The 24797-nt window shown below is 31.6% G+C and overlaps 1 protein-coding gene and 1 long non-coding RNA gene across 3 annotated transcripts in view; one reads left to right on the forward strand and one right to left on the reverse strand.

The window, feature by feature from the left end:
• The window catches only part of LOC107449963 (uncharacterized), a 354659-nt gene that overhangs the window by 95741 nt on the left and 234121 nt on the right, over positions 1-24797 (reverse strand). The window lies entirely within an intron of this gene.
• On the forward strand, positions 2624-4047 carry LOC122269348 (uncharacterized). The gene is made up of 2 exons (XR_006225136.3): positions 2624-2841; positions 3724-4047. It is a non-coding gene; the product is annotated as an uncharacterized LOC122269348 (long non-coding RNA).

Genomic DNA, 24797 nt, shown 5'->3' on the forward strand with positions numbered 1-24797 from the left:
AGTGATGACGGCCCATAAAATAAATTCAGAAATTTCTTAAGACTTCATATTAAGTTTTAGATTTATGGTCTTCAACAAAAAGAAATAATAATGGGTAAACATATAAATATATATATACTATCCTACATAATAGAAGAAACACTTTCAGTTTTTGATGTTTTTAAACAATACATATTTTAACATTTTCTTTACATTTCTCAAGAAATACTTAATGAGTAAGAAATACTTAATTATACGACTAAACGACGTGGAGAGCACCCGAGATTACGCCACTCAGCGAACTTTCGCTGTTAATTTGCAGTTTTCTGCTCATTCGCAGTTAAAAAAATGGGGATGTTTCCGTATAGTGATTTGTCGCGCCAACTACAAAAAATAAAACTTGCAAATCTTTTTCAAAAAAACAGATGTTTGCCCGGGGGTGGTTACGAGTTATACCTTTCGAGTTGGTCCCTTTCTGTGATGTTCTTTTTAGTTTCTGGTAGACAGCTGCTCGGCAGTTGCCAATACTTGGCGATTATTGCCACAGATCACGATGCAGAAATCTCCAAAAACAATTAACATCCGACTAAACTACCCAGCTGACACGACGGTTGTTTAGTGGGGTGCCAGGATCGAACTTTCGATCTCCAGCTAACACCGCTATGAAAAATGGTTTCTCAAAATTGAGCAAAAATGTGTTAAAATAGCTCAAAAACAAATACGGTCTAATTTGAAAACTCCATGTATTCATTATTGAGTATAGTGACATGCTCAATAATGAATACACGGTCAGTAAAACATTAATGAATACTTGATGTTATCAAACTCTACTTGGTTTGTTACTTTGACGAATATTTACTCATTTTGAGAAACCCTTTTTACAGTGAGCGAACATTTTGAGCTACCTCTTTACCGACTGAGCCACGGGTGAGCTTTCATAAATAATCATTAGTTCTCAGCTTGGTATTTCAATAACTGTCATAAGTTATGAGCATAATATTATGAATAATGAATAATAACGAAGTCATTATGAACATTTGTTAATTAATAGGGTAATTTCACTCTAAGATGAAGACAAACAATACCACGCACGTGACCTATGACGCCAGCACCAGCTAATCTTTATCACCAATATGGAGTATTACTCTTGAGCTCTACATAATTTAAAATAATAATTAACGGTTAATTATATACAGTGCTGTATAGCACATTCCTCTTTTACTTACTTTAGATATATTATTAGTTTATGTATTTCATTGTAACCGTGATATATTTTTGTTTTGTGTTTATGTTCCACATGCCTTCGTGCCTGTCTTTGTGTTAAGTAATAATATATAGTGGTAGAATTGAAATCTTTGTGAAAGAATATAGGCTGTGTTACTTAAGAGAATCGATACTTGACAGGCTTGGCTTACTATATATAAATAGAATGGAAAGAACAGTTTCTAACGTAAGCAAATGCCACGTTTCAACAACCAATCAGGATCGAGATACCCCACTACGTCACTTACATGTATCCCATAATGCACAGAATAGAAGAAAAATAGCTCCTATCAAAGACAGTATTCACTCATTTATTTATGAAATGGATAGGTATTCTAAAAAATTGAAAACTTTCAAGTTATTATATAAAATAAAGCAAAAGCTAACAAACTAAAACAAAACAACTGAATAAAATAAGAAGAAGAGCAAAAATTAAAAATCAATGTGAAATTACGTAAAGAAATAATACGTACACTCAAATGGTTCATGGCTGTTTCGGTAATTTCATGAGCAAGTGGCGAATTGGATAAAACAAAAATAAAAAAGCCGCTACAGTTAGAAAAAGTTAAGAGATTCAGAACTGCCTAAATTAGTTCTGGTATTCGTTTGGTAAATTATTTCTTGGAACTGGTTTAAATGCTTATGAAACTCATTGAAACCGTCAATCAGTTTTCATTGACAAAAACAGAAGTAATTTTTTCATTAGCTAAGTTTCTTGTTACAAATCTATTTAGGGAAAGTTAGGGAAAATCTTGCAAAATAAATCCGTAAAATATTTCGTTTTAGGGGAAAAGGGAAATCTTAATAATTCTGATTGGTTTATTAAATAGGTAGAGGGAAAAAAGTCTTTCTCACGAGTGAGTAACGAGTACAAAATTAATTTTTTCAATAAATAAGTTTCTTATTATAAAACTACAAATGAAATCGATTTAATATCTATTGTACAGGGGCCAATAAAATCTATATAAAGAGAACATAACTTTTGTTTAATAATTATTAGAGAGAAAACAATCATCCAAGGGACACAAAATCGAAGTGCTCCTCAATTAAAGTTAGGGAAAATAGGGAAAATCTTTCAAAATGAATTCGTAAAATGTTTCGTGTTAGGGGAAAAGAGAAATATTAGTAATTACAATTGATCTATTAAACAGGTCGTAGGAAAAAGTCTTTCTCACGACTTAGCAGCGAGTACAAAATTAATTTCTTTAATAACTAAGTTTCTTATAACGAAACTGCGTATGAAATCTATTTTAATATCTATTGTACATCTGCTAATAAAGTCTGTTTTTCCTCAGGTATTAAATAAGTTTGCTAAGTTCGGTTTGCTATTTATAAACTTTTATTTTTATGGAAGAGTGTATTCAATAAATTCTCATAAAAGTTCTTATCTGAATTTCTGTTTTCGCATTCCTCTCTTGAAACTAACGCATAAAACTTTCAATCGCAAATGTTATTTTGTGATCGCCAATGTTATCTATTTCGGTAATCTGAAAACTAGTGACAGAAATGAGATGGGGAAAGTCGAAAGTGTGATAAAACTTTTGAAACTCATATTTAACGTTTTCGGGATTCCTCTTCGCCAAAGGAGAAAAAAAAAAGGTTTGTTTATTGAGAAATATAGTGTGACTACACCTCAAAGTTTATGTTTTATTTTTTACACCCTATTGAAAATAGCTTTCATCAAAAGTTTCCCTAAATTTTATTATTTTCTCTCTCCATAGGATATATTACTCGCAGTTTATTTAGAAATATTGACTCTATATGTCGTACTAGAAGAGCTATGTTCCTTCAACGCTTCGGTCGTAAATTCCCACGATTTCAACAATCATTTTTATTTCTTGATAATAATCAGATCGTAGCATTTAAATTGAAATGTATTCAATAGAAAGAGGGCAAAAATGCTTTATTGAATGTACTAAGGATTAATTTCCCAGGTATAGTTCGCAATTCTGTCGGGATAAAATTTAAACCAAATCATTTTGCTCCATTGGAAATTCATACATTTTTTATTCTAAATTCCTATATAATGATCGGTTACCATAATAATTCGTTAAATGTTTTTCGCCAACCTGATTATGTTATCGTTAATTCTTAATCGCGATTTACAGTTTTTAGTATTATTTTAATTGCATATGTTCATTGGGCAAATTTTTATGCAAAACTTGTATAATATTGTAAGGTAACTAGTATTATTGTAAATTTTATTTACATTATTTATTGTGAAATTATTATTGTATATTTATTGGAAAAAATCAATTGTAATTATATCATAAACACAACTGGTTTACCGCTTGATAACGGCCGGGAGAGCACGCTGGGCCCATATCCAAGAGGTCATGAGTTCGATCCCCACCTGTCGAAGTCACACCCTCTAGTAAAGGGTGCACATTTAATCTGTCGGGTCATAAATACCCCATGTATTCATAACAAATTAATACCACCGGGAGTAATGAATTGGAAATTGATTATTCTTTCTTTCAGGTCAAAATTACTATCTGTAGATGAATGTATGAATGGGTCGGCTCTATAAACGTGTTGTGACGTGTGTGTTGCTGAAGTCGTATTCTTAGCTATAGATGGAGCCACTGAATCCAAGAAACGCACCCCCTGCCTTAAATTCGCTTGGTTTCACCAACCAGGCTCACTAGTATTAGCAAGTAGCATTAGAAACAACAACTATTTGATAATTGTAGAACGGTTAGGAAGTTTATATATTGATTTAAATATGTTTATCATAAAATATCTCTCAATAAAGTGATATTATGTAGGATTGCTTTATAATAAAGAAACATATTTTAGTTTTAAGCCTTTGATTAGAATCACTAATTCAAAAATGTATTGGTAGCAGAGTATACTAAGAAATGATGATAATTAGATATTACAAGATAAGATAGAGATATACTTTAAGGTACCTTTAAAGATTTTATTAATTTTACGATGATAGCAAACAAGAAAATGGGTAGACTATATTTGAGGGTGCCCCTTGATTCTCGCCAAGTTGTGATCGCGGTTGATCGGCAAGCTGGGCGATGTTGAAACCCAATCGTGATTCTAATAGGTTTAGCTTTCAGCTTTATTTTTAAATGTTCAACAGTATATGTAATTTCAGAGGTCCGTTAGTTCTGCGTTGGATACCGGCTGGTAAGGTTACTTTTGATTATGGTCAATAGGATCGAAGGTATGTGGGCAGTCATTAAAAGGGATTATAAAAAAAAATGTCACCGCCAGTCCGGTACCACGGACACCATTTTCAATTCGTATTTCGCCAAATTTATGTGGCGATGGAGGTACACAGATTCTATTCATGATAAATTTAGACAGAATCTAACTGCTATTGTAGAATTCTGTGCACCTAAATCTGAGGATATTAAAGCTTAATGAAGAAGATTGATGAAGATGATTTTTTTTCTTTTCCTTTTCTTTCTGTGCTTACTCCATTAATTTTTGTTTCGATTCAAAATTCATTTTATTGTGTTAATTAATTTTGCTTATATTGGGTTCATTACAATTTTATAAAGTTTTGGCCGCCATTCCTGTTACCACAGTGTTCCACGCAAACAGGAATGTCGCCAATTTCGCCAAGGGGCACCCTCAAGTATATTTTAACCAAGAAAATTTAGAACTTCAAGTATATCATGCTTACACATTGCATAATTTTCTAGGAAAATTGTTTTATGTAATTAAGTTATGTGCTTTTTAACTGCGGAAAATAGCAAATAAAAAAAAACAGCAAATATATAAGAATTTTTTTTTTACTGTTTTATTTTAGGATAGCCGAATATTTATCTTTTATTTTATTTTTGTTTTGCTTTGTGCAAATAGTTCCCGAGATATAGCGAAATACGCACAAGTAAATATAATAAATCTCCCGATAGAGCTATTTTTGTAACTTCCTTTTTTTTCTTTCCAAATTGCAGCCAGCTACTTCAATATTTTGATGTCAAAAATTGGAATCGATCGAAAATGGAAATAAAAAAAGCGTGTTTTATAGTAGAAAGTACGTTTTTGAGTCTTGTTTCGTAACCTTAGAAATTGCCAGCAATAAACAATTACTATCTCTTAAGCAATGGTATGTTCAAACCATAAAAATACATTGTAGTATGAAAAACACCAATTATTACATCAGTTAATTAAAATGAAATGTGTTTATTTAGTGTACATAATGTAATTAAAGTTCACTTATTCAATTCTGGTTTTGTCAGAGGCTATGCAATGCACCAGGAAGCTATCAAATTAAATTGCAGTTAATAGTGACTTTATGAATGCTTTTTAAAAGGGTTACATGATTTTTAAAAGAAAAAATATATATTTTTAAGTTTCACTAAGTATATAGATATTGGGTAAACCAACTAGTGAAGGAACATTTCATATATATTGATTAAAAATAAGAATTTGAAAGTTTTTCTTCAGATTGATTGGTAACAATAGCTTACTGCCAAACAATAGGAAGTCATCTAGCAATGTTTTGGATTACATGGTCAAATAGACTTCTCAGGAAAAATTTCTGAATTTGTTATTATCTCTGCAACACCTTGTTTCTCTGAAAAAATTATAAGGTGAGTGTTTGTATTTATATGTTTGAAGTGGAATTAATTGCATGTAATAGTTTTATTTTTCTCACTGTGAAAAAGAGAATTCAAAATATAGTTATTGAAGTTACGTTTCATTTTTTTAAGCATCATAGCATAATAAGGTACTGAGATAAGGGGGTGTTTATTCACTTGATCACCAAACGATGAAAAACCAGTGAAGGAACAAGTGTTCCTTTACTGGTTTTTGTTCTAAGTTGATGAAAATAAAAGTTAAACTTTAATTTTCTTGTACCTTTAGTGATGTTCCGCATCAAAAGTATGTTAAAAATACGAAAAACAACTTCTTACCAGTGAGAGAAGAGGCATGTTCCTTTACTGGGCATAGATTTCCCAGTAAATGAACAGTATGTGTTAATATGTTGCTTCAATTCATGATTACAAAAAAAAGTTAACATTTTCCAAGTATTTATGTGTTATAATTTCAAGAATAAGCTTGTTTTTAAATATTTGCATGGCTTATAAATTCATAAAGAGCATTATAAAATAACCAAAATTAAGTGTTCCTTTACTGGATGTTCATTCACTGGTAAGAGCTGTTCCTTCACTTGGTCTTCTTATTACTTGTCATTTGAACCTCCAAAACTTTAAAACAATATTATGTAAGTTCTCTACAATTTTTTTTACATAATTTGCAATTAGTATCAAATATGTTTAACTAAAATTACGAATTTTGAAATTAATATGATTTTTTAAAAGGCAAGCGAAGCTTAAGTGTTCCTTCACTGGTTAGTTTACCCTATATATATATATATATATATATATATATATATATATATATATATATATATATATATATATATATATATATATATATATATATATATAGAGAGAGAGAGAGAGAGAGAGAGAGAGAAAGAAAATTAAGAAAAATAATAAGTTTTATTATTTTTTAATGGATACTTTAGAAAATGTTTTAATTTTTGATTGTTTCTCTTCTCTTTTAATAAATCCTTCCGTATTTTTCCATATTTTAGTAAAATTTTTAAATTCAGTTCATAAGCAACTCTGCGAAAGTTTTTCTAAGCTGAAAATCTCCGCTTAGCCATACATCATATCACAATTATTTCAAATCCATATTATTTTTAGAAAGTTATTCGTAATTAACAAGCATTTCAAACAGAAAATTTACTAATTAAAGCTACAGACATCGATACTTCTAAATCGAAAAATCATAATTACAAGTATACTTTGCACCACAAACTCCATAATTTAATTAATTAAAATGTTATTGCCTATCACAGGCGGATCATTCAACACCTAACACGCATGTTTTTGAAAGTGTAAAAAAAAATATGTGTATAGTTTTAAAGCTTCACCAAATAAAGACTGCAATTAAATTATTTTAGGATTAAATAAGTTCTAGAGAAGAGGAGAGGTTGGTTAAGAAGCAGGAGGAGGCACGCAAAGCAGCGAATTTAAAAGTGGATGGATTATTATCCCCCTATTTGAAAGATCTCTGTATATAATGGTTGTTCTGGGAATGTAATGCTTCAATAAGCTACTAATTACAGAAGGGATGAGAAGTTTAATTAGTAGAACGTGTGGTTCGAAAAGGCGTTTACGGAAGGGCTGCTGGCGTGTTCTTGCAGATGGAATTAATGACTTACAAGCAGGACTCCCCAGTGGAAATTCATTTTAATACACTCGGGGAGGAAACTTTAGATTTTCCACTTTCGTTTTAAAAGACTTGAATGGTTACTTTCAGATTTATTTACCTTCAGGCTCGAAATATACTTAATCCGATGCATCTAAATTACTATCACTTTGAGCAGAAGAAATGCTTCTTTTTCGAAGCTCTGATGCTGAATGAATATTTTTGCAAAAGGTAATTAACTCTTTATCGAGCGTTTTCTCGAAAGTGTATGCTTTGCTCGTGGAATCAGAGAAAATAAGTGTTTTTATTTTATGAAAACGGGAACCAATAAAAAAATGAGTTGATTTTTTTAGAAAGGAATCGTAAATTAGCGAGAGTAATTGTAGTGCCCCTACCACTACAAAAATACAATTCCAATTCACTAGTATATAAGACATAAACTCTATTCTGTGTTGGAGTGCCTTTTCATCGATGAATGTTGATATTATCGATATGATTCTCCACACATTGGTGACCCGGACATGTGATTGGTGACCCGGACATGTGATTGGTGACCCGGACATTTTTATTATAAAAATGAATTATGATAAAAACAAAGTTTTAAAATGATACACAGTAAAATAATTGTCGAATTTCATCTAGGTTTTGCAATCCCAGGCATTTGTCCTACTGACGAAAGAATTTTAATAAAATTTTACTATTTGCGACTTTTTAAGATTGCTTTTGATCAACCTAATCAAGTAGAATTCAATGAAGTTTTCGCCAACGGCTATAGTTATAAATAGCTATAGTTATAAACGGCTATAGTTATAAATATAGTTATAGTTATACATAGCGTGGAAATAACGCTAATATGTATAAATAAAGTGCCGCATAGTTATCACGGAACTATGAGCAAGTACAATCTCATGTTGTGGCTGATATAGATGATGGTACTTGCTTTCAGGGCAGACCTGCTTACAGAGTTGTAATTGAAGAAAGTAAAGTTGTGATATTGGCTGCATACTTTTTAGTTATGAATTTGACCTATTATTTACTTGTTTAGTTTTTGTTATTTAACAAAACACAAATGAGTTTTGGCATGAAAAAAATTGAAATTTTTCTTTTCTTAAGTGAGCAGTTGGAAATTTACATTTCAGATTAAGTGTTAATGTTTTTCCTTAAAAAAATATTTTTAAAAAATTACAAAATATTAAAAAAAACTGCTTTGAGTTTTGTCAAAAGTTATGCAATGTAGTAATGGTTGACAAAACAGCAAAAGGCCTATGACTCAACTCAAATGAATCTTTGCACAGCAGGTACTATAATGAGCTTAAACATTGCGTCTCCGCGACGCAGTTGGTTGAGACGTACTTTCACTTACTATAGGAAAGCTAGATGTCGTGAGTTCGATCTTATCACTTGACGCACAGGGCCCGACTTAGCCTAATTGGGGCCCGGAGCAAAAACTTCTTTGGGGGGGGGGGCACTACTTCAATAATGAAGATATTCAATATGGAGAGATTTAAAAGTATTTAATTTTGAGGTATTTAAATTTTTCACCTTATTATAGATAACAAGAAAATTGACTAGAATCTAAAATAGCTATAAAGTCGCACCCCCTCCATAGATCAGACGAAAAATAGTTCTGTCCATTTTATTTATTTTCCGATAATTCTGTGTCCATCTTGCGGAATGCAGTTTTCCGATTGATGACTTTGTCATCTAGCTGTGAAAATTAATATCCTTGCTGACATTAGGGCTAAATTCACGCAATTACGATGGCTCAATTAAGCCAATCAGAAGCCTGTATTTTTGTAAACAAATCGCATTTTGCAATATGTAAAAATACAGGCATTTTATCGGCCAAATTTGTCCATTGTAATTGTGAAAATTTAGCTGTATTCCGCCTTTAAAAAGCCATGGATTTACGAAATGCAGATTGTGTTCATACGATAGATTAATGAAGAAGCTAACTTAAAACTGACGGATTTTACACTGTATTAATATTTTGCTCAAAAAAAGTTCATTAACGAATGTAACGTAAAATAAACTTTCTATTCGATTTGGGGGCACCCTCTAATTCGGGGGCCCCCAAATCCCTTCTTAAATAGTTTAATTCCCTTCTTAAATAGTTCTCACGGTTAACAGTTAACTAATTGCTACTCAAAATAAAGAGAGTTAACAACTAATAGTTAACCAATTGATACGTGGTCAACAAGCTAATCGGTTACAAGCTTTGCCTTTGTAAATGAATTCAGTGCAATAATTTCAGGGTTTATTACAATAAAAATACAACAATTTCAAAACAAAATTAAATTCCCTTTAAATAGTTCTCACTGTTAACAGCTAACTAATTGCTACGCAAAATAAAGAAAGTTTACAGCTAATAGTTAGCCAATTGATACGTGGTCCACAAGCTAATTGGTTGCGAGCTTGCCTTTGTAAATGAAGCGAAAATAAAATCCATTAGTCGAGAAATTTCCATCGCGTGTTTAGAATGTTAAATAATTTTAATACTAATCACTTCATCGACAGAAGAGCGAATACAATGATTAAATTCTCAAAGACTTCAAATAATTTTAAGTCAAGAAACTGCAGCATTTAATTCAAATTGGAATGCACATCACGCAATATAAGATCTAATTAAATCAAACGAAGCACTCATTGTTCATTATTAATCCCTCTTTATAATGAATTCATTCAAACATTTTATTCGCTTCAGGGATTAAGAGATGATGAACGGAGCAGGCGCCTTCGCAATAAAAATAGAATACCTTCTTGACTCAAAGGGGCTATTTTTGCGGCAAAAATAGCAATAAAGGGCGCCATAAACGTCTCTGTTATCGTCTCAAAATTCACAGCTAATTGCCCTCAAAGATCACTATCTTTTCTTCAGATGGTAATCAGACATAATTTATGAGGTGTTTTTTTTCCACTTCGCATTCTGAAACTCCGTTTGGCTTTTATGAGATGTGTTTTTTAAGTTCATTCACGTATTTGCGTTTCAAAAACTTTCGATCGAAAGCAGATTCTCAAAAGGTTCCTCTCTTTTTTTTAAAATTAAAATAAATAGTTTTTTTTGTAAAAGAAAGCTTTTAACGCTAAGGATTTAAATTTTTAATCTTTTTTGCTCCTTTTTTTTTATTTATTTATTTTTTTTTTTTAAGGTTTTCTGATTTCCGATTCCCATAACAGCATTCTTTAAAATTTACCAATTCTCATTGTACAAATCTACACGGGATTCACCGTTTGTTAGACATCGCGATATAGCGATGCATCGCGATACAACATACGTTCGAATATTGTGCATTTTGAATTGAAACTAAACAATTAGAAATTTTAAATCAATCTAAAATAAATAAATCGGTACAAAAGAAAATGATAATTATAAAAAATGCTTTTATAACATTAATAGCATTGCTTAAATTTTTTAAATTAAAATAATAATAATAAATTAACTTCAGAACCGAATTTTAACACACAAACAAAACAAGCTTAGGCTTTGTTTATTTTATTTTTTTTTCAATTAAAAACTACTTAAGATTTATGCAAACTATAAAATATTAAATAAAGCAGTAAATGTTTTTTTTTTAAAAAGGGGAATTTTAAAAAATAAAAAAAATATTAAATTAAACTTGGATTGACTAATGATTAAATATCAAACAAATGTAAATTTTGTTTTAATTTTAAAAAATCTCTAAAGATTTAATGGTTTAAAAATAATGAAATTCTATCAAATTATTATACTTATGTGCATTGAAAGAATTAAAAAATAAAAACAGTTCAGATGCATCGCGAGAAACGAAAGCCGCTATATCGGCGATGCAAGCGTTAAATCGATATTTTGCGATATATTGTCCAGTCCAAATTGTAACATTCCGCACATATTTTCTAACATTCAACGACTACTCATTATAACAATAATTTACCATTAGAATTAACATTTTACATTATTGTAACATTATTGCACATTTAACATTATTGTAACATTCTACAAATAATATTTAATATCGGAAACGTTCTGCTATCTGTAACATTCTACTTCTACTCTCCGTAACATTTTACTACAAGTATCTGTAACTTTACTATTTCACTCTTTAGTATTCGATTCAGTTTTACGTAACATTCTACCTACTACAACTTTCGGTAACATTTAACAATAATGCGCATGTCAATAAAATAAAGTACTGGATGCAGTCAATAAATAATGAAATAGAACATTTTTCGTAAATTATTTAAAGAAACTCATTTTTTCATTTTTCCCCACCCACATTGCTTAAAATTACACAAATGCAACACGCCTCATGATGCTTGATTACTGGACAAACACGACAGAGAGAAAATGATTTACTGCAATTGCCTAAAGTAATATTGCTAATTAATATTTCTAATACAAAAATAATAAAATCAGAATAACAAACAAATGTCGTGTTCTTTTCTATTTAATTAGCTAACTAACATGAAAAAAAAATGATAATAATTTTTTTTTTGTTCTACTGCCAAGGTATGTGATCAATAAAGAACAATTTTCTCAGTCCACCTGCCAAATATTCGCAAGAGACTATATTCGTATTCATTTGGCGACATCTGCTTGTCGGGTAGAAGACATTATTTTCTGTCTATCTGTCAAACATTGCGTCAGCGAATAAAAATCAGACAAAATATGCATTCATGAATAACCTATATACTGTTATTTAAACAGTTGCGTCTGTAGATTTTTATACGTGTATAACTTGCTTGTACCCGTCGTAGATTCTAAATTATTTTGATAAAAAGTTTGACTTGGAGTTAGACTAAATGTGTCTCTGATTTAGAATTAGATTTTAACTTAAAATCAAAACGGGCGTTTTGATGTTTATCCGAATTAGCTCTTTAGGCTTAGAATTAATGGTTAAGGCATATTTGTTTAAAATTTAGAATGAATATTTTGGAATGTGTCTCCAATTTAGAATTATCTTTTAACTTAAGATTAGAATGAGCGTTTCGATCTTTATCAGAATTAGTACTTTAGGCTTAGAATTAATGGTCAAGGCATATTTGTTTAAGATTTAGAATGCATATTTTGGAATGTGTCTCTGATTTAGAATTAACTTTTAACTTAAAATTAGAATGAGCGTTTCGATCTTTATCAGAATTAGTGCTTTAGGCTTAGAATAAATTGTTAAAGCTTATTTGTTTTAGACTTAGAATAAATATTTTGGCTCAGATTCAGAATTACTGCCATAGGCTTTTATAAGTGTTTAACTTAGAAATAAAAATACATTTTTTAACTTAAAATTACTGTTTCCTATTATTTTAGGTTTAGAGATTGTGATTTGACTTGTTCTTAATGTAACAGAATTTTTGTTTGAAACGTTAATAAACCGATGTAATCAAATTCATTTCGTTTAGGATTTCTTTTGCTCAAGGCTTAACTTCTAAATTGCTATCGTTCGTTCAGTTTAAAAATTTGGTCTTGTCATATGGCCCGTATTTTGAAAAAAGAAATTTCTCGCTTCGTCGCAAGTAAACACGAGTGCTCGAAACATCCAATTATCTATTTATTTACTCTAAGAACGAAAGGTCGTTAACGTTTTTGCAGCATAGCTGATTTAACTAATATAATCATTCTTCAGAAATTTTCATTTTTTAGTTTACGGGCAAATTTAAAACAGAGAACTACTTAGTTAAGAATTTTCTATTTTTAAATTTAAGTATTTATTTTGTTAAAGTTCAAGATTCGTTTTAAAACAAAGATCTGATTCTTGATAATAATTGATAGTAGTCTATTTTTGAATCTTATAAAACGAAAATTATTTACGTTTATAAATTTAATGCGGCTTACAGTTTACTAAGTGAAATGTACTGCGCGCAAATAGAAAGGAAAAAAGACGGACCACCCAAAATAACTTTTGATAAAACGATCGTATATTAACGTTCTAGGACTCAATCTTAATGGTTCGCTGGGCTGACCTCAAATATGCTAATTAATTACTGCACACGGTATTTTAAGTTGCAAAATCAGACACAAAAACGTATTTTCTCTGGATAAACGTATCTTTTTTTTCGACGAACTTTGATTTCTGACCTCCAAAATATGGGGGCAAACTGAGAAGTGTGGTTCCAATAGTTTGGATCCTTTGATAATAAATTTACTTTTAAAAAAGTTGTATAGTTAAAACTCAATTTCTCAGGCTCTTTCGATTTAACCGATATGCTCAAATTGTGTACTATGCCATGTAAAATTCGATACTTTAAAAATGATGTAAGAACTTTTATACCTTACAATTCAAGGTTTTTTTTTCTATTATTAAATAAATAATAATAAATATTTACTAAAATTTTTTTTCATGGACTTATCTTTGGATAAACGAATTTTAGAATTGTGTGCAAAATATTTTCTATTTTCTTTTCTAGATATGGCGAAATAAGCAAAGAATAAAATTAACATTAGGGTGATCAAACTTTGGATTGCTTTCTTGACCAAACTATTAGGATCCTATTTCCCAGATTGTGACTACCCCGTATATTTTGGAGGTCAGAATTCCAAATCCGTCGAAAAAACGGTATGTTTATTCAGAGAAAGTATGTTTTTGTGTCTGATTTCGTAACTTAAAATATCATCTGCACTGATTAATTCATATTTGAGGTCATCCTCTCGAATTATTAAGATGGAGTCCTAGAGCGTGAACATCCGATCATGAGATCAAAAGTTATTCAAGATAGTCCGTGTTTTCTTTTTTTTTTTTTAACGCACTGTACGTATACCAATATACCAAAATATTACGACTCTCGTACTTATGAACTTTGTAATATTTGGAGAAAAAAAATTAAAATTCAATAGAGTACGTGACCTTTTATAACCCAATTGAGAAATTGCTTATGTGAAACAAAAGCAATTTTGTTAGAATCGTGCTTATAATTCATAAAAATTTTTTGAAAAAGCAAGATTTGAAAACATACATTTTTATTCAATATTTCTATTTTTGGCGTAAAAATACACCTTTTTTACATCTTTCTTTTCTTACTCGAAGTAGAAGGAACCGGGATTAAAAAGCAATATTAAAATTTGAAATTGCGTTAAAATTATAGGAGACGCAAAGCTAATAAAAAAAAAATGAAGAACATTTCGTCTTGTAAAAAAGATTATAAAAAAACACATAAAAGATAGTCGTTTTTTTATTAAAAAAAAAAGTTCAAGCACTCTCTTAAAAAGCCATTTATCAAATGCGTGTCAATAGCTCACAGCCTCAGAAGAAAATGGTTATTTCAGGGAAAATCTTAAGACGCTTTCTATTGACTGAAATGTACCGGCGCATTTGCGTAAGACGAGAAATATTAATTCAAAATGGCATCGCCGTGTATTAGTGCACCGACATGGTAATTCCAATGCAAGAAAGTGAGTTTTATTGTATAATACCTAACAATTAAATACATAAATGAAACATCGGTTTCAAAATATTATTATATATAGGCATAAACTCTAATTGCTTAATGCTAAGAAATGAACAGCAATTGCAACAAATAAAATTATTGTAAAAATAAAAATGATATTTGGAGATGGTCGTTGTAACTTACTAACAACGTTAAACACAGAAAAATATACAAACCATGTCTATCTTATTTTTAAAGCTAGTATACACATTCAACTTATTTTTGTTGTCAAACAAAAGGAATTAAAAATCAGACCACATAGGAGAAATAATGCATTCGCTAGAGTTTAAGACTCTGTATCCCTTATTTAAAGTAATCCATTCGCTAGAGTTTAAGACTCTGTATCCCTTTTTCAGAGTAGTCCATTCGCTAGAGTTTAAGACTCTGTATCCCTTTTTCAGAGTAGTCCATTCGCTAGAGTTTAAGACTCTGTATCCCTTTTTTAAAGTAGTTCATTCGCTAGAGTTTAAGACTCTGTATCCCTTTTTCAGAGTAGTCCATTCGCTAGAGTTTAAGACTCTGTATCCCTTTTTTAAAGTAGTTCATTCGCTAGAGTTTAAGACTCTGTATCCTTTTTTCAGAGTAGTCCATTCGCTAGAGTTTAAGACTCTGTATCCCTTTTTTAAAGTAGTTCATTCGCTAGAGTTTAAGACTCTGTATCCCTTTTTCAAAGTAGTCCTTATAAGATTTCTAAGATCACACAATAAAAACATTTTTTAAATGTGTAAGGAACTAGATATTAAATAAATAGGTTTTTGAGTGATTACAAAAGCTTTTGAAAACATAATTAGGACATTTTACGGCGCGTAGGCCATAGATGTAACAAAATGTAGTAAAGTAATTTCCTTTACACCTACATTATAATTCATATATTCATTCTCCTAACAAAAATTCCTCAAACTTAAAATGCGTTTATTTATTTGTCAATAGAGGTAGGGTAATATTGAGGATAAATGTGGATAGAATCCTTGAGTTTGGGGCAATTCGCGAGGGAAAAAAACTCATTCATTTAAGGGATGAGTTATCATAACTCTGTCGGTCTCAGGTGGTCCGAAAGTTTTGAATAATGGAAAAGGTATTAGGGAGGATTCCTGTCATTTTTCATTCACTTAGTTGGATGCTATTCTCTCATTGGTTCTTTTCCCTTTAACAAGATGAGTTAAGAAAAATTATCGATTAGTTTGTGTAAAAATTAGTTTCAAACGAGATTTATTTTGACACTACGGACTTAATAAAGCTCATTAATGAAACACTTGCGAACTAAAAATGGCGCTATTTTTATTAAGCTCATAAGTAGCTTTTATTTTGTTGTCGGAGAAAAGTCGATTTTTATGTATTTTATTTTTCATAATCTTTTTTCTTTTAAATAATATGGAATCCGCATTAAATATTCTTTTAAATGTGTGCTTTTAACGTTCAGTCCATTAATTTAAAAAGGGATATTTCGTTTTTATTTTTAAATAGTTGATTTTTTTTTAAAAAAATGGAGGGGGTGGTGGTCTAGACATTATTATGCTGAATCATTTCACTTTCAATTTTAAAACACATCCAAAACATAACAAAATCATTTCAAATGGTTCGAAAGTTATGATGCAGAACAGTGGCGGGCTTCTTTCACTTCAGACTGTGGATCTTACCTTTACCGGGTACACATACCAGGTGGATAATCATGCCAGCTGCTTACAGATGCAAGCGAAGATAGCTTTTAATGTTAGCGTTAACACAGCAAAGATAGCGTTAGGCCGGGATAGCCGGGTCGGTAAACAGCTGGACCCATGTCCGAGAATTCGTGGGTTCGAATCCCGCCGGCCGAAGTCTCCACGTGTAGTTGGTGACTGATGCAGGTTAAAATTCTGTCGACTCCCAAAGTCCTCCATGTTCCCATAATAAATCAATACCTTTGGGGGAACTGGATTGGAGATCTATCGTTCTCTGATTCAGGTAAAAATTACGATCTGTTAATGAATGGGACCGCCTTATAAACAGGTGTGACGTATGGTGTGGCAAAAGTCGAATTCTTGGCCATAGATGGCTCCACTGAAAAACAAGAATCGCACACTCTGTCTTAAATTTGCTCGACTTCACCAAGCAGGCTTGCCCGTGTGGCAAGTGGCGTTAGAACCAACCGAGATAGCGTTAACTTTTGTTGTGCAACAGAACAGATTACTAATTCTTTGATTTCTTAAAAAAATGTATCGAAGTTACACCACGAGTTCCTAATTTTTTTTTCCGCTACAGATATCAACCTTCACTCAACCAACACAAAATTTATGAGCCTAAAATTACAGGACCCGCCTTATGAATAGGGCATACGAAAAGAACGAATCCGTCGGACTTTATGAATAAAGTGTAAGGTAATTGTAAACGCTATAGCCTATAAAACTAACACTAGATTGGTAGGTCGAGCGCCTATATTGCCAGTACTCGGTTAACCTTGGTGGAGCCAAAGGTCGAATCACGGAACCTCCCGAGTTCGATTCTCTAACCACTGGGCTACTACAGCCAGAAAAGAACATTTAGCCATTAAATCTATAAACTCAATCTATTTAGTTATTGAATCTACGCTGCTTGATAATTAATAAGTTAACTGTTACATTTTACAGAGTAATTAATAATAGACGTTGATTGATGAAATGAAACTAATGAGCATTAATTATTATGTAAATTAGTTGAGATATCAACATATTGAAAAATAATAAAATAAAAAAAGATGCTCATTGGATGATTTCCTGACAGCCAGAAAAATTGGTCTTCTTGCCAGAATAAAACATAAATGAGTACCTCAGTAAAATGTGCGACAGTAATGAACATGTTACATTTGTCTTTTATGCTGTCTGCTAAACTATCGAAGAGTCCTTGTGGGATATTGTCCCACTTCTCAAAGCGGTTTTCAGTTTTTGCACGGTTTAGAAGGGCGGTGTTCCTTGTCAAATACGTCTATCAAGGGCAACCTAGGTATACTCTGCAGAATTTAAGTCCGAGGAGTACACAAGCCATTGCATGCGGTCAATATCTTTACTTTCTAGTGTATCCGATATTTCAGCCCACCTGTGTGACCGCACATTTTCGTCCATGAACAGAAAGTCTGGACCTAAAAAGACAAACATGATCCAGAATAATCTGTCTTCTATACCTTTGAGATGTAACGCTACCTCGCTCAACGATGTGGAGCGTAGTTCAGCCATTGAGCTTGATGTTTGCCCATACCGGCACGTCTGGGACATACCGATCACATTCATCAACCTATTGCTATGTAAAACCTGTCCCCCTCTCACTACGCAATAATTGATAGCCAGAATCACTTGTCATAGTGAATCGGGATTCGTCGACCTTCACTGGTTACCAAAACCAGTACGTTACTTAAACCAACGTAATCTTTCTCGACGATAGCGTGGCTGATCGAACAGGTTTCAGTGCATGCAAACCAACTTTATCTTTTTACCATAAAGTGGCTATAGGAGAAATATAAGTGTACTGGTATAGTGGTTGCAAGGTTTGAGGTTGGCTGGAAGTAGTGGCCAGACGCGGATTATACGGGTAAGGGTTTTACTAACCTAGGTACGTATCCGCGTCTGGAAGGAAAGAAAGAAAGTGGTTGCAAGGTCTGCAGCCTAGGAGTGACTACTGGGAATTTCTATTTTTGCTACTGGGAATACATACAGTTATACTTCAGGTGTGGTGTTCCTTCAGCGATCACTGGTATGCTATCTCATAGCATCTCCACCTTAAGTGGTCTTTTTTAATCGCGAGATGACACTTTTTTTTACTATCCCATTACTGCGCACTCTAGTGGTCACATTTTGACCTGCTTCCATTCGTCTGACTGTTTGTCCACAATCGTAAGAGCTTGATATCTTGATAACATTTTGCACTTAATTATTGCAACACGACACTGAATTTCACAGAAATAAGTTCAGCAACATACGGTGCTGTTTTTGGTCAAATACCAAATATTATGAACTTCCGAATGAATGAAAAGATTGCGTGCACTGCTTTTTATACAGATAACGAGTACTACTCTTCCACGCCCTCTACACTTTACTCAACCAATCATATACTGTGATTAGTCAGCTGTCAAGAACTCTACTTTGTATTAAATCAGTTGTTCCTAAGCAATTGTCAAGCAGTGTAAGTCAATCAATCCAGCCATCGAATTCAGTGAACTCGAATTAACGTAGAAATGCAGAACAATCGCGAGAAGGAAGGAAAGATCTGGAGTATTGGTAAAAGGCAGTATTACAGTAAAACATGCGATAAAACTTGGAACTTTTCTACCTACAAGCAATGCCTTGTCTTTGTTCTTCAAACACCCTTAGCGTGCAATTTAAAATTAATAACTTTATTCGCAACTCGTAGCGTTTTAATATTGAATGACAGGCCAATTAAGAGATAAACATGGATTCCTCATTTCGAGCGGCGAAAGCTTCCTTTCCATTATCAATCTTGAGATAATACTATTTATCAGAATAATTAATACTGAAATGTGGTGACAGAGATTAAATACAGGTGTGAAAGATAGAGGTATTTCATCGCCATTTTAATTGAAATCGAATTGAATTTCCAGGTGGTTATGAAACAGTGAGATAAAGCTTCCGGCATTGATCTTCATACCACCTCTCACAATATTGCTAGAACGTCATTGCTGATGCATAAATCACCGAAGATCAAAACCAATCAAAGTTGTAACAATTGTAGTTTTATTTTTCATTTCTTATTTAAGAAGAGATTACTGAGAAGGCTGTTATTAGACTTCACTCTAAAATACAACAGCAAAATTAAAAGTGAAAAAAAGAATTATAAAAAAATATCAAACAGCAGCGGTCGCCATAGCAACGAATGCAATGACGACGCATGCGCAGTGATTACTATTACTCTTGATTATTGTAATTGAAAAGTGTGACGACGCCATCAAACCAAACCAAGACCTATTTTGCCAATGGGAACTAACTGTGAGACTGCATCAGTGTATATTTTATAACCGTCGTTGAACAGCTGACCCAATTCTGAGATAAAGACAAGGAATGTACTACTATTAGTATTTGTAACATTCTACGGCTGTCCATTCTGACATTCTACGAATACTTATTTTATTTTATCACCGTCGTTGAACAGCTGACTCAATTTTGAGTTTACGACTACCAATGTTCAACTCCGTAGCCTTGTAATTTTGAACCCAATCCAGGACTCCTGGATCAAGTATTGAGTAAATTTTGACTTCGTGAGAGCTTTTTGATGCAACCAGCATTCACATTACATGGAGAGGAAAAAAACGAAAACATCCCACGGTTAGCTTGACTGCAAGAGGACACTAACCTATGATCCGTCTACCACTGAGAATTACTTACGTTAGCATTGCGGTCGGTGCAAGCCGGGTGCTGAATTCGTATCAACCGGCCACAGCTGGGATTCGAACCCGGGTCGCTTCGTTGGGAAGCGAGCTCTTTATCCCCTGAACTACCACGGCTTTGCATAAGTGTATAAATAATATGTAATAATAAATAATGTTTTATGGTGATAATAAAGGTTTATTTTACAGATTTAATCCCCGATTAATTCGAGCTAAAATTTACACCCAATAATTTTGCTGCGTTAACATTGGACAATTCTGTACAATTTTGTTTTTGAAACTCCTACTTAATACTTGGTTATAATAAGAACTAATAATGATTTGTGCAGATGAGATATTTTTTAATAATAGTGCAGTATAATATAGTATAATTTATAACTTTTTTTTTTTTGTAATTTTGTATTCGTTATTTTAAAACTTGTTTACCGTTTAGTAATTGTAAAACGTTTATTAATTTCATTTAAATTATTGTTTAGATATACGAGTTTAAATATTGTTTTTTTTCATAAAATATTGCATAATAAAAAAATATGATAGAATCACTTTATTATAAACACCGTTTATAGTCTTAATAATAAGAAAGAATAATATAAAATGGATTAAAAGTAAATGGCATCAGCTAATACACCAATCTTCGGTAAATTATCTCAATCGCTGTTCCGCCGCCTTTTTGACAACAGAGCAAGTTTACAAAGCCTAATCCGAACACAACTTCGGCAGCGGCAATGTTATTGAAACAATTTCTGGGGAAGCTGCGATAGCGGTAATGTTATTCAATCAATCCGAATTATCCGGATGACTTTAACCACTTAATCTTAAGAAAATATCAGTTTAGGAAATACCGGACAAATGTATACCGGGCAGTGACACTTAATCTTAACAGATATTAGTGTGGAGTACACCATGCAATTATATACCAGACAGCGGAGCTTAACTTAAAAAAAAACATCACTGCAGGGTATCTGAATTCAGAGCAGGGTTTAAGCTGAGTCTAAAAATTCATTAGCAAAAAAGCTAAAATCTGAAAAAAAGTTTTAGCAAAATGCTAAAATGCTATTAGGCTTATAAAATTACTTTATATCAAACAAGTACTGTAAGTTATCTGACAAAGAATAGCTTTAGCTTAATGTACAAGAATATCAAAAAGAATACCTAAAACAAAAAAAAAACACATTTATTATTTATCAAAACATTTTGGTTTATAATTAACAATCTTCCTTTCTTTCATGTTTGCCCATTTTACAAATGCTTCTTGAAAGTTAAATGCACTTTCAGGGCCCTCAATATTAATCATTAACAAATTGTTTACATGGTTGATTAACAACCTGTTTCGAATATTAGTTTTAATCAAATTAAGGCAGCTAAAGCCCCTTTCACAGTCAACAGTGTGCATTGGTATTGTTGCACAATACTCTATAACAGAAGTTATTAATGGGCACTGTTCAGACACATCATTGGTATATAAAAATAAAAGTAATTCATTAAATGACATGTTTTTACATCGTTGCATTAAGATGTGTTTAAATAATCCCCATTCACAAAGTAACTCAGTTTCTGTAAACTAAAAATCTTTTGTGGGAGATTCCGAAAACAAATTGAAAATGCAACGGATTTCCTTTACACCATAATGCTGTAATTCTTCCGAACTATGGGGCATCCTGCTAGGTATAAATATATTGAACATTTCGATTTTATCCAAATCTCCCAATCTATCAGTAATATTTTCATTCAAGATATTTAGATTTTTTCTCCTTCTTGTTTGATCAAGTTTTTTTCATGGATGTTAGCGTCATGGTTTTTCGCGGAAGCTTTTTTTTTTTAATGGAATTTAGTAAAATCCTTTAGCAAAAATGCGAAAATGCTTTGTTGAATTTTAGCATTTTTGAGGGGTCTTTTCGCATTTTGCGAAAAAAGCTACCGTAGCGGAAACCCTGATTCAGAGATAGCTTTTTCTATTCCTTTTCAAGAAGAAAAACGTGATCCCACATCAGCTGTGGTTGCCATGATTATCAATGCTAGAAAAAAAAACTAGTCACATGAACAGAACCTACTCAATGATTGGGCGAAATTTGCTGGGGCACAATGAATAGTAAAACGAATTTTAATGAACTGGCTGATCGGTGTATTAGACATTTATAAGAATAATAAATACTACACGTAAATATCTTTAAATTTGAGATAAATAATATTTTTACTGGTAAGTCATATCTTTATATAACTTCTATGAATTAAAGCAACCAAAGAAATCTGGAATAAGTTGATAATACTTGGAACAATGTTATTCTATTGTATTTTTATGTCACATGATGTGGCTTACAAATGTAAACTCATTTATAAGCTGCTGAAAAATTTATGAAACATAAGCAGAAAAATATCAAAGTTCAAAAGAATGAAAACAGTTGTAGAAAAAATTATTTCATAGTAAATATTTTTGTAATATATATGCACATAAAAATTATGTCAATTCATTCTTAGTTTATAAATATTTTTATTTATTTACTCATTAATCCGCGTATTCAAGGATTAGCTGATTTACTAACACATTGAATCAGTGATTCGCCCGTTTAGCAATGCCCCGTTCAGTGATTCGACCATTCTACAGAACGTCGAATCACTAATTTTCTTAATAAAAGGCTTGCTGATTCGCTAATTCACAGAATAACTTATTTCCCTATCCACTGATCACATTTGCGAATAAATATTTACATCTGTGACCCACTGATTTGCGTTGGTGAACTGGATCGGTGTTATACTGATCCATATCTGCGCATCTATGTTGATTCACAATTTTTCTTACTTTTTTCAGTGACGTATAGGTGTGGCAGATGTCGAATTCTCGGCCATAGATGGCGCCACTGGAAAACACGAACAATCGCACCCCTTCTGCTTTAATGGCCGACGTCAATAACAGCAATTATTTCATAAGAAGTTGGCAAAAGCAATACGCGTTATATATCTTGAATTATGAAAATTGAGATGGATTTTTTTGAATAACTTATAAAAAGTTTTAAATAATACTACGAATTACAATAATGATGATTGCTAATATTAGTCTTTTTTTTAAAGTATCACTACTTTTCTCAAATTTAATATTAAATATGCTTATAAAAATCACTATAACCTTAGCTATAACTTAAGTATTAAGTAGCGTCTTCTTAAGGGGATAACAAAACAAGATTTCAAAACTGGCGCTTCTTTATTTATTATACCAGAGTCAAATAGTAACATTTCAGTGAAATGAATGGTAGAAAGCTTCGAGGACTAAACGCCTACGTAAATCCCACGCATTTATTGATTTTTGTCCTTCTTGAATGGGAGACACAAAGGGAAGGATAAAAGAAATACTTTTAATATATTTCTTATTTCTATAATGGATTTCATTTGTACTTCGGCGGGGAGAGAATATTTAGAAATGTATTAAAACTGATAAAAGAAATGGCGAAAGATGTGTAAACTAAATAAACGTTTTTCTAAAACATCACACAGGATTTTTTTTTTCTTCTTTCAAGAAAATAACTTTCCCTCGTATCGATCTTCTAAAGATAATTTAATTTTCTTTCAAATATATATATATATATATATATATATATATATATATATATATATATATATATATATATATATATATATATATATATATATATATATATATATATATATATATATATATATATATATATATATATATATATATATATATATATATATATATATATATATATATATATATATATATATATTATGATTAATTTGTTTCCGACTTATATTATTTGGACACAATTCTAATTGGTTATGAGTCGAAAAATACTATAATCAAATAAAAAATACTGATTTGTTCAGAAAAGTTGTTTTTGACGAAAGTCTAGGAATTGATTTATATATATATATATATTTCTTTCCAGAGGAAAAAATCATTCGCCAAAACACAATTTTATTCACCAAAGTGACGATTTTATCACATTTGGCGAGGTGGCGAATGGTTAGAGCAGCCCTGTATAGATATATAGCCAATAAATTAGCCAAATATCAAAAGTATTCACAAATTTTCGAAAGTCTTCACCAAATGCAAATCTCAAAAATGTTTTATGATTAATTTGTCCCCCCCCCCCTTAGAAACATATTTTACGGTAGTTTGCTGCAGACTTATATTATTTGGACACAATTCTAATTGGTTATGCGTCGCATCTGCCGAAAAATACTGAAAATCGAATAAAAAAATACTGATTGGTTTAGAAAAGTTCATTTTGACGAAATTTTGGGGATCGAATTAAATCTATATTTTTCTTTCCAGTGGAAAAAATCATTCGCCAAAACCCAATTTAATTCGCCAAATTGAGGATTTTATCATAATCGACGAGGTGGCGAATATTAATTGAGTTAGTTAATTTGAAAATTGGATAACTGCAGAGCGCATGCTTTATAACTTCTTCGTTCGAGAGTTGTAAACAACATTTTCTATGATCGGTTAACAGCCAAAATCTACCGAAATAAAACAAACTTTTTCTTCTAAACTTGTGGAAAGATGGAAAAGATATTTTAATCTGGCGGAATATCAAAAAAATAGGTGTGTATACATTCCTTAACAACACAGAGTATCAATTATACACAAATATATTGTTAAAGTAAA

The sequence above is a fragment of the Parasteatoda tepidariorum genome, chromosome 6 (genome assembly GCF_982258835.1).
Source record: "Parasteatoda tepidariorum strain Cologne lab strain chromosome 6, Ptep-v5.0, whole genome shotgun sequence".
NCBI classification, from domain to species: Eukaryota; Metazoa; Arthropoda; class Arachnida; order Araneae; family Theridiidae; genus Parasteatoda; species Parasteatoda tepidariorum.